Here is a 10,823-nt window from a genome sequence, read left to right on the forward strand (position 1 = left end):
CTCTACCTTGATCACCGTGGACATACGCATCTTCCTCTTTAAATTTGCCTACCATGAAAAGGAAAGTTCCCCCACGATAGGCCCTCCCAGCTGTCGAACGTCTTTCGATCAATCGAGAACAAAAAAATGGGTTTGAATGGGTTTGAAGTTCCATTCTCGTTAGGTCGAAGATCTCTACTAGGTTTAGTGCACTTTGGTAGTTGCGAATGTTGCCGTAATTGAATAGCACTCATACTTGCAAGGGTTGAGGAGATAATTCGTGAGGTAAGGAACCGGTGGAGAGGCTTTTTTTCTTTTGAAGGGGCATTCTGAGAATCGAACTCGAGACCTCTTGCACCCAAAGCAAGAATCATACCACTAGACCAAATGCCCTTAGTATGTGCTATATATTATGTTTTTTATGGAATGTATCATCATTATTTCATTTATTTTCTTTGTTAATGAAATCCATGAGAAATAATCATTATTATTATATCTTTTAGACTAGACCGCTGTTAAATTATTTACATAGGGTTTGCGACAATTACTGTATTGAGAAGAAAATAGTGTAAGCTTTATTGAGAAGAAAATAGTGTAAGTTTTAGTTTGATAGTTCCATTTGAGACACATATCGTGAGTACACAAGTAAAGCAAATATCGAAAGTTAGGATTTGGGTAGGCATGCCTATTGAAAGTGGAAAAGATAAAATGATATTAAAAAAGAGCATCATCATTATAGTTTTAATTGCCTTAATTTTTGGTTTCTGAAGAATATACACTAGGTGCGAGAATCATACCACTAGACCAAATGCCCTTTCTAAAAAATTGCAACATTTTTAACTCCTTCTCAGTATATTTTTTTCTCTCAAGTTTGAAATCTATTTTCTTGAGCGGTTGTTGGACTATAAAACAAAAAGTTGATGGTCTAGTATGCAAGTGTTCAAATAAACTACAACCCAACAAATGAATCAAACTAATCCGTTTGGGTTGGGTTGGATTTATTCGGCTCAGTTCATCAGTTTGTTTGATTTAATTCTTCTATTTTGCTTCCTATGACAAGAAAATGAAGTTGTATTGAATGTAACATAGTTTGATTTATGACAAACTCATATGAAATATAATTGCATTAATAGTACTAAGAGTTGGAGTCAAATATTTCATGAACTTAAGTGCAACTCATGTTTTATTAAAGACGAGATGAAATTTAGTTAAGTAACTGGAACTTTAAATTACTTCATGTGGAGCTTCAATTACTCTATGTTAGTTGCTATCTTTAGGATTGACTAATTGGACACGAGTTCTTGGATTTAGGGGATTGTTTTATGTAATTTTCAACTACAACTTATGTTTTCAAATTTATAGGTCATAATTTAGGTAGTGGTTGTATATTATGGATGAACACTAGAGTTTCTATCCCATTCACCACAACTACTCTAGTTTTTGTTTGAAGGCTATAATTGTCATCTATGTTGTATGACAATAAAATTTGTTTCGATGAAATTTTAGTTAAAGTTGCATATTTTACTTCTTGCGAGTAAAAAATTTGTTTCTTAGCATAATATGAATTTAGTTGAAGAGTTATTAGGAATAAGATGGAGAAAGAAATTTTCGTTAAAATAATAAACAGACTCAAGTTCATCTTTGTTATTGTCAAATTGTGATTTTACAAAAAACTTAACTAATATGAAATATCAAGGTAAACCAAGAATATATCTTGCACGTCATTCAAGATGACAATAAAATGGAGTTAAATTGAACGTAGTTTTAGTTTCATGTTTGGTAGGTTCAATATGAAGCATAATTGTATTAATGATATTAAAGAGAAATTCGTGTTTTATTAGAAGAGACCAACTTCATTTAAGGTACTAGGAGTTTAAACTACTTCCATTCTAATTTCAATCACTTCACAATGATTACAAATTTAAGGTTGGCTAATTGAACATCAATTATCAACTTTAGGTTATAATTTAGGTAGTAGCCATTATAATATTAATGAGTATAAGACTTACAATTTACCATGGACCATATGTCTTATAGTTAAATGAATATATATATATATTATGCATGTCGAGGTCTGGATAAAGCACAAAGTAGTAAGGAACACCATTGTCAACTCTAGAGCCACCCACAACATGATGGAGACCGATGCAAAATATTTTAACATCCTTTGGCATCAAGATATAGGAAAGATGAACCCCGTCAAATTGGAAGCTTTGTCTGTCTTAAGAGTCACAATGAGAACTCTAATCAAGCTAGAGCCTTGGACTAGGAAAATTGTTTAGTGATAGTTGAAATGGATGACTTCGACGTCGTGTCAAGAATGAACGTCCTGCTGAAACACAAAGTCATTTACATGCCCCTAGCAAAATGTCTAGCAGTAACGGAGTCTAACCCGACGATCATTTAGAAAAACATCCATCAACCAAGAGGGTTGAAAATGATGTCGATACAACAGTTGAAAAATAATCATAGCCATGATGAATCTACCCTTTCTGCTATTGTTGTAATTGAAAAGGGAGCTCGAGTGCGCCAATCTCAATAGAAACCTTGTTGCCACTACATTAACACCACGACGCAAAACAAGGTCAGATAATGGACTTATCCCTACCAAGAGAGACAAAAACAAGGTCAGATACTAAAGAAGGGAGACAAAAACAAACCATTGAAGCAACACATGTTCACACATAAATATCATCTAGACGGATGTAGAGAAGGGTCAGTCGGAAGCGTCAACCACAATAATTTCAAGAAAAATAAAGAGTTCATATAAGTTAAGGTTAGATCAACTTCGAGTTCAAAGCAACAAAACCAAAGACTGGTGTGAAAATACTATGGACTAGTTAAAGCTATCCATAAGATTATGACGACATCATTTAGAATCTAATTGCTCTTATGGATGCGGACTAACCTTGTTGTCCACGTTAGTAACTTGAAACGTTATTATTTCGACTAAGAAGACATCAAGCAAAAGCAGGTGATATGACGTCATACAATTAAAAAAAAGTTTTAAGCGAAGAAAGTAGGAAAGACACGAACAGAGAAGACATGAAGACTCAACAAACCGAGAAGTACTTTTCAATAGCACCTAGTAGGTTGGAAGAGACTCCTCATTATGAGATCAGCTAGAAGCGCATCGAGAGACCTAAAGTCAGCCTTATCCAATAAACTGTGTGGGGGCAGATGTCACAGTCATGATTGCCCATGGCGTGTTGCCTGTGGTTGCATGTTGCATGTCTCAGCCATTCTTGTAAAAAATTTGTTGTCCAAGGTTGTTATTTGGACAATGTTATTGTTTATCGGTTATTTGGGCGACATGCCTTGAGCAATCATAACCGTTACAATTGGCTAAGACATTTGTTGTCCATATGCTATTGTTGTCCAAGAGACTCCTCATTATGAGGTCATGATTGGCTAAGACATTTAAAGAAGTTTTACTTAGGGAAACTACTATCACAATCCTCTTCTTGCTCTATGAAACTTCTATAAATGTTATTGTTCACTGGTTATTTTGGCGCATCTTCCTTAAAAGGATTGTGACGACAGATGACCTAGGTAAAACTTCTATTGGGAGATCAGTGCAATAGAGAATCTGTGTCCCTTTCCTTAAACCTTCAGCGCACAACATAACAAAGAGTTCCTAGAAAAAATATCATAGAACAATTTGTGTAATGCCTTTGAAGTTAGGCTCGAGGCTCTATCTTATCTCCCAAGAATATGGTTCATTCTCTATTCACATAGAAATTCTGCAATAGAAAGTGGTACCCTCATCTTCTTTTATAAGACTACCTCAGCCTTCATGGAATGATTATGCTATGTTGATTCTTATAGAAGGGAGTAGGAGTAAGAGTAGATGACTGTTTATGGTCCAAGTCCCAAAAAAGTAAGTCTTGATGTCAAGAAAGGAGAGGAATCCTCATAGTTTCCAAGATTTGAAGAGAATCATACATACACAAATTTCCTTTGTTTGTTTATTCTTGTTGTTTGCTCTCTTCAATTAACATGTTATAAAGACACTTGTAAATTATAATTAAATATAGCTTTTTTTTTCTTTCCAAATATCAATTTGAATTACTTCTTGATTCAAGGTTTAAAAAACCTATTTCAAATCTTATTATATTGCATGCTTCAATTTGATATAATTGTTGGAGGCATTTTTAGAATCAAACTCCGGACCTCTCGCACCCCAAGCGAGAATCATACACTAGACCAAATGCCTTGTAGTGGATCTATCAATATTAGTTGCGGGTCCATATCTTTTATGCGCCTCAATATTTGAAATTTATCCACATGTTTTTGTGCTTTAGAACCTATTATTATTGTCTTGTTAACTTCACATTGTTGATAAGCACATTACCCTACGTTTTATATTCTCATGTATTGGCTGAAACCACCACACCTAAATGAAGGTCTCAAATAATCAAATAAATTATAAAGGATAGGGTTATAACAATAAATGAAAAAAACCTGTAATAAAAGGCAAACATGATACCTATGGTGAGCTGTAATAGAAGAAAAATATCCTATAATAAAAGATCAAATATGATATATATGATAAGTTATAATTGTTGGGTTTTATGTTCTAAAACTCAGAGTGGGTAATCAAAAACATATTTTATTTTCAATAAAGTTATTATTGCTGTTTATTTATTAAAGATTGTTATTGAATAAAGTGAACTTTACGATCATTAATCTAAATCCAATAAATTTGGTTAACTCAAGTATGCATGCTTGCCACGTTATCCCAAATATTTGAGTGAAATTTTTAGTGTCAAAATTTGGTGATCTCAAATTTGAATGAACATGCAAACATGACTCTATAAATAGAGTGATCATAAAACATGAACTGTCTTCTTCTTGGTGAAAAACCTTGAGAAAAACCTCTCACAAACACTCTCTTCATATATACAACATCCCTCCCAAGTTTAGTCACTCACTGGATTCCACAATTTCTTGGATTTTAAGGGGTTGTGTTCTTGGATTTTAAGCTTGTTAAGCCCACATGAACTTGGCTTGAGGTGTGGTTCTCTATAGCCCAACTTGTCAAACTCACTCGGGTGCTCATCTCAACCATGATGTAGTTCAACAAGAGAGACCTCGAAAACGACTGGATTATCGCATTAACCATTTGAATCACGTGCTCATCTCAACCATGATGTCATTCAACAAGAGAGACCTCGAAAACGACTAGATTATCGCATTAATCATTTGAATCACCTTAACCCCTGTTATTGAAATTGAACCAAATATCTATAACATAACTCTAACAAAGATACCAAGTTCATAAAAGTCTTTTTAATCTAAGATAGAAACGGTAAAATAAAATGAAATAAGAAAATAATATTCCATCGTCGAGAATCGAACCCAGGTTTGCTCGGTAAAAGCCAGATATCATAATCGCTAAACGACAATGAATTTTTGGTGTAGATGTCCTGAAGTCTTTTGTCAGATCGCTGAAGAGTTTTAGCATGATCTAATGTTTAATGTCTAACTCTTCGACACTTCATTCCCTGTGTGTTAGAGTTCTCAGAGCTACCGAGATGTTTCGAGCTGTTCGATTGTGTGGCTCTTTCTTCAAAAGAGTCAATATCAAACGTTATATGGTGCATGACCCTTTTTTATACCATTCACTTTCGAGCACTATCATAGTTTTGCATCGTCCATGAGATGCATTGCGGCTAACGTAACTCTCAGGTCGTATGAGAAAGTTCTTGTAGCCCTCAACTCTCGGGTCGTATGGTAGAGTTCTTAGAGCTACCGCGACATTTCGAAGTGTTTGATCGTGGGGCTTTTTCTTCAAAAGAGTCAACATCAAACGTTAGGTCTTTAATTGGAAACCCATCCAGGGGAGCGTCGATTGCATCAATTCCATCAATGGTCTTTCCATGAGTTTTTGGTGAATGACCCATTTTATATATCATCTAAGATACTATTGAACTTATCATTATAGTGACTCTCAAACCAAGTTCATAAGAGTCTTTTGAATTTAAGATACTATTGAACTCATCCATTATAGTGCTTCTCAAACCTAGGTAAAGTTTAAATATGAAACTATAAAATAAAAGAAATAAGAAAATAAAATTTCATTGTCGAGAATCAAACTCGGGTCTCCTCGATGAAAGCCAGATCTTCTGTATAATGTCTAACTCTTTGACACATTTTTTTATATGTGTGATAGAGTTCTCAGAGCTACTGCCACGTTTCTTGTTCTTCGATCATGTGGCTCTTTCTTCAAAAGAGTCAACATCAAACATTAGGTCTTTGATTGGAAACCCATCCAGGGGAGCGTCGATTGCTTCAATTCCATCAATGGTCTTCTCATGATTTTTTGGTGCATGACTAGTTTTTTATACAACTCACCTTCGAGCGCCACCATAGTTTTGCATCGTTCATGAGATGCATTGTGGGCCAACATAACTCTCAAGTCCTCTGAGTAAGTTCCTATAGTCTTGAAATATAATATCAAAATATATTAACATATTTGATATGTTAAATATTAAAATAATTGATGTGTATCATAAACATTAAATAAATATATATATTTAAAATTTGAATGAGATTCATATTAATTAAACATATATTATGATATTCTACGAAATTTTAATATTATTTAAATAAGATATTATATCTTAATGTATTAGGTATTCAAATATATAATTTGACAAAAATTATCACAAGTTCACCATAAATAGAACCCTAGGGTTAAGTCAAAAAGCATCAACTACTAAATACTTTGAAATTTTAGGTGATATTTTGCAGAGGAAGCTGATAAGGTCTTTAAAGAGCATGTGGTCATGTCTGACGTTTTAGGTTAACAACATGTTGAAAAGAAACCAGAAATTCTGATACCGGTAATTAACTACAAACCTTTGAATAAGGTTTTAGAATAAATAAGATATTCAATAAAAAAAAATGATTTGATAAAAAGAATTTATAGTCAAATGTTTTTATAAAATTCGATATGAAATTGGGATTTCGAAAAATTCTAATTTCCTAAAAGGACAAATATAAAATAGCATTTAATGTCACCTTTAGAAAATATGAGAGGAACGTCATGCAATTTAGGCTAAAAACCACTCCATCCGAATTTCAGATGATTATGAATGACATTTTCAATCCTTTCAAAATATTTCATTAGTTTATAATGATGATGTGTTGATATTTTCTAAAACCATTAAGATCAACACTTTAAACATCTACCTACATTCATTAATGTAATCAAAAGAAATCAGCTAGTTGTGTCCATACCCAAAATCAAATAATATCAAACTCAGATTCGTTTTCTTGGATTTTAAATTTATTTGAGCCTTATAAAACCCATCCAATGGTCCATTGAGTTTGTCTCAAACTTTCGTGATTAGGTATCCTAGAAAAGCCAACTTCAAAAAAAAATTAGGTTCTCTCAATTATGTGTCTTAAATCCTTCAAGATATCAGGCACGTTCACAAATGTCTTGATGAGTGTCTTGAAAATAATACAAAGTTTTGATTTGTAAAAGATATCTCTACAACCCAAAAAAATCAAATCATTAGTCAAATAAACTCTCTGCTTAAGTCTTACTGACCCAAGGGCAGATCTCACAGTGAAATGTGACGCATCAAATATTCGAGGTATCTAAAATTGTCAAAGAGGACAGGGAATCAATTATCATATTTCATTCAAAAGCCGCTAATAATACCATACAAATTACAAAACAGTAAAAAAATATATATATATATTATTTCCATTGTATTTTGTGCACAAAAATTTTAAAGGAAATTTAAAATAAATCCAGCTTATTTGTCATACTTTTAAGTTCAACTACAATAAATCAAGAAAAGAATTGAGTGGTAATAAAATATCACTTGACATTGGAATGTAATTTGAAGACATTTTATCTTCTGGAGTTGAATTACATTTAAAATTATTTATGTTATTTCTTATTTTCTTCAATTTGTATTTAATAGCTTTGGGTAGTTTGTAGATGAGCTATGTTTGAATTATCTTTTTGGCCTATTTAAATGCTGGTAATATTCAAGTTTGAAAACATTTTGGAATACAAAAACTTTGTGTTTGAAACCATTTGGTGTTATGTTTCTTTCAAACCTTTTTTTAGGTTTGGTGTTAAAATCTATTCATTAGATTAGTCGTGATCAAGTTAATTCTTGAGTGAGTCGTCTTGGAATCTAAGAGTGACAATCATAGATTCAAAGTTCAATCTAAGAGTTATTTATCCTTTTAACCTGCTCCTGGTTGAAATCAATTCGTTAAATTCGCTTTCTCTGTAAAAGTTTGCAAGGATACTACGACCTCTAGCTTTGCAAAATCTAGCATTATTGGCGCTTATCAAAATCACTGCCAAAATAAAGTTTAACAAGTGGTTCTATGGTATAGTGGTTAGCACTTTCGACTTTGCATCTAACGATCTGTGTTTAATTTTCGATAGGTAATCCACCAATTTATACAAAATTGGTCCATAGCCGATTCGGTAGGGTCACTTTTGGACCGATAATCTATATAAGGGGCCACTAAGGTTGAGATCATACAAAATGGGTCCATAGCTCAATATTAGAGCATTTGATTGCAGATCAAGAGGTCACCAATTCGAACCTAGTTGGGCCCTACTATTTTGGATAGAAATTTGTTACACTTTTTGGACCGACACTATGTCTAAGGGGTCACTCAGGTTAAAATCCTACAAAATGGATCCATGGCTCAATGGTAGAGAATTTAACCGGTCACCCATTTGAACTTGGTTGGGCCTTTCTATTTTTGACAGACACTTTTTACACTTTTAGACTGACACTTGGTAGAAGGGGCCACTAAGGCTAAAATCATGTAAAATGGGTTCATAGCTTAGTGGTAGAGTATTTGATTGCAGATCAAGAGGTCACTAGTTTGAATTTCGTTGGGCCCTTTTATATTGGATAGACACTTTGTTCGATTTGCTCCTTTTATTTTGGACAGACACTTTGTTCGATTTACTCCCAACCACCGAGTGTCTAAAGGAAAAGAAATAAGAATAATTATCGATTCCAAACCTTATTCCAAAGTCCACCACATAGAACCTAAGGGCCTTGGACAAGAACCAAGCTATCATTAAGAAAAGAGTGTGGTATCCAAGCACCCACTATGAACATGGCTAAAAACTTACAATTAGGCTAGTGAAATAAGAATAATTACCGATTCCAAACCTTATTCCAAAGTCCTCCACCATTTAGAACCTAAGGGCCACTATTCTCGGACAAAATATAAGTTGCATTCTTATATTGACAAAACCACTAGTACAAAAAATATTCATGAACTTTCAAAACTAATGCCCTTAACATTCTAAAATAAGGTTCTAACTATTAGTGAGTTGCATAAATCATCTCCCTTTTTATTTTCACTCACTCCTCTTCTTCAACCTATGACCCATTAATATCATTAGTATTTCATCTCCTTGTTTTTTAGCTTTTTAAATACCCTTATTTCACTCCTAAATCTATAAAATGTCTCCTATTTTTATTCATTTTCTCTTTTTTTAAATATCAAAATCTTAAATAAAAAGGAAAATCTCTCTAAAATATTCTTATTTGTCAGTAATTTTACATAATTTAACATTTTAAAAATTCGTAAATTAAAAAAATCCTACATTAACATATTCATGATTTCATGTAGTCTTCATAAGTTTGCCGGCGACATTGTTTGTTGTCGAGCTTGATAATGTGAGTTTGTAACCCATCCGTTAGGGTTCTTGGAATGATTCTCTAGATTATCCCTTCCATGTTGGGAGTTGGGCCATGGGTCTTGGGTGAAGGAAACGTTGGTTTACCGCCCCTAAGAGTTAAGGAAGCATCTGGAAGCTAGTTTCACATTGTATCATTATCTCTGAGATAACAATTCTTTTCTATTTTATCTAAATTTTTTAAATATGAGTTCATTTCCAAATGCATGCTAACACCCTTATTGTTGAATAAATGACATGAAAATAAATTCACTGAGTAACGTTGCCTTTTGCTCCTATTGGTGGAAGGATAATAGGTCGATTATACCTTTATGGTAGTTTTAAGCGTGACAACATTTGACAACCAGACTAATTTTGCTTCATTTCTAGATGAAAACGTGTAAATTGTAAACTCAAACATTTCAAAGAAATAAACAAGTTTTGATGGTACATGCTAACCATAAAACAAATGTTGACTTTGACCAATCCCTATTATCTTTTTTTTTTCTATATTTTGAAACTATTTTAAGCACTTCTCTCTTGTACTTAGAGGGAAGTTGTGTAAAAGCAACGAGAAGAATTGCTCACATACCAGTAAGCGAGGCTTATTTAGGTCGTGTTATAAACGCCTTGGCTAAACCTATTGATGGCCGAGGTGAAATTTCAGCTTCTGACTCTCGGTTAATTGAATACCCCGCTCCTAGTATTATTTCGAGACGTTCCGTATATGAGCCTCTTCAAACAGGACTTATTGCTATTGATGCAATGATTCCTATCGATCGTGGTCAGCAAGAATTAATTATTAGGGACAGGCAGAACCGTAAAACTGCAGTAGCCACGGATATGATTCTGAATCAACAAGGGCAAAATGTAATATGTGTTTATGTAGCTATTGGTCAAAAAGCCTCTTCTGTGGCTAAATAGTTACTGGCTAAGTAGTTACTACTTTACAGGAAAGGGGGCAATGGAATACACTATTATAGTAGGCTAAATGGCTGATTCTCCAGCTACATTAAACCCTAAACCTTTGGCGGAATATTTTATGTACAGAAAACAACACACTTTAATCATTTATGATGATCCCTCCAAACAAGCACAAGCTTATCGACAAATGTCTCTTCTTTTACGAAGACCGCTCGGCCGCGAATCTTATCCGGGAGAT

At 33.6% G+C, this 10,823-nt stretch overlaps 1 non-coding gene across 1 annotated transcript; it reads right to left on the minus strand.

The window, feature by feature from the left end:
* Window positions 1-300: 300 nt before the first annotated feature.
* On the minus strand, window positions 301-372 carry TRNAP-UGG. The gene has a single exon. It is a non-coding gene; the product is annotated as a tRNA-Pro (tRNA).
* Between the last annotated feature and the right edge of the window lie 10,451 nt (window positions 373-10,823).

Source organism: Cucurbita maxima, unplaced genomic scaffold (genome assembly GCF_002738345.1).
Source record: "Cucurbita maxima cultivar Rimu unplaced genomic scaffold, Cmax_1.0 Cma_Scf00827, whole genome shotgun sequence".
Classification (NCBI taxonomy): domain Eukaryota; kingdom Viridiplantae; phylum Streptophyta; class Magnoliopsida; order Cucurbitales; family Cucurbitaceae; genus Cucurbita; species Cucurbita maxima.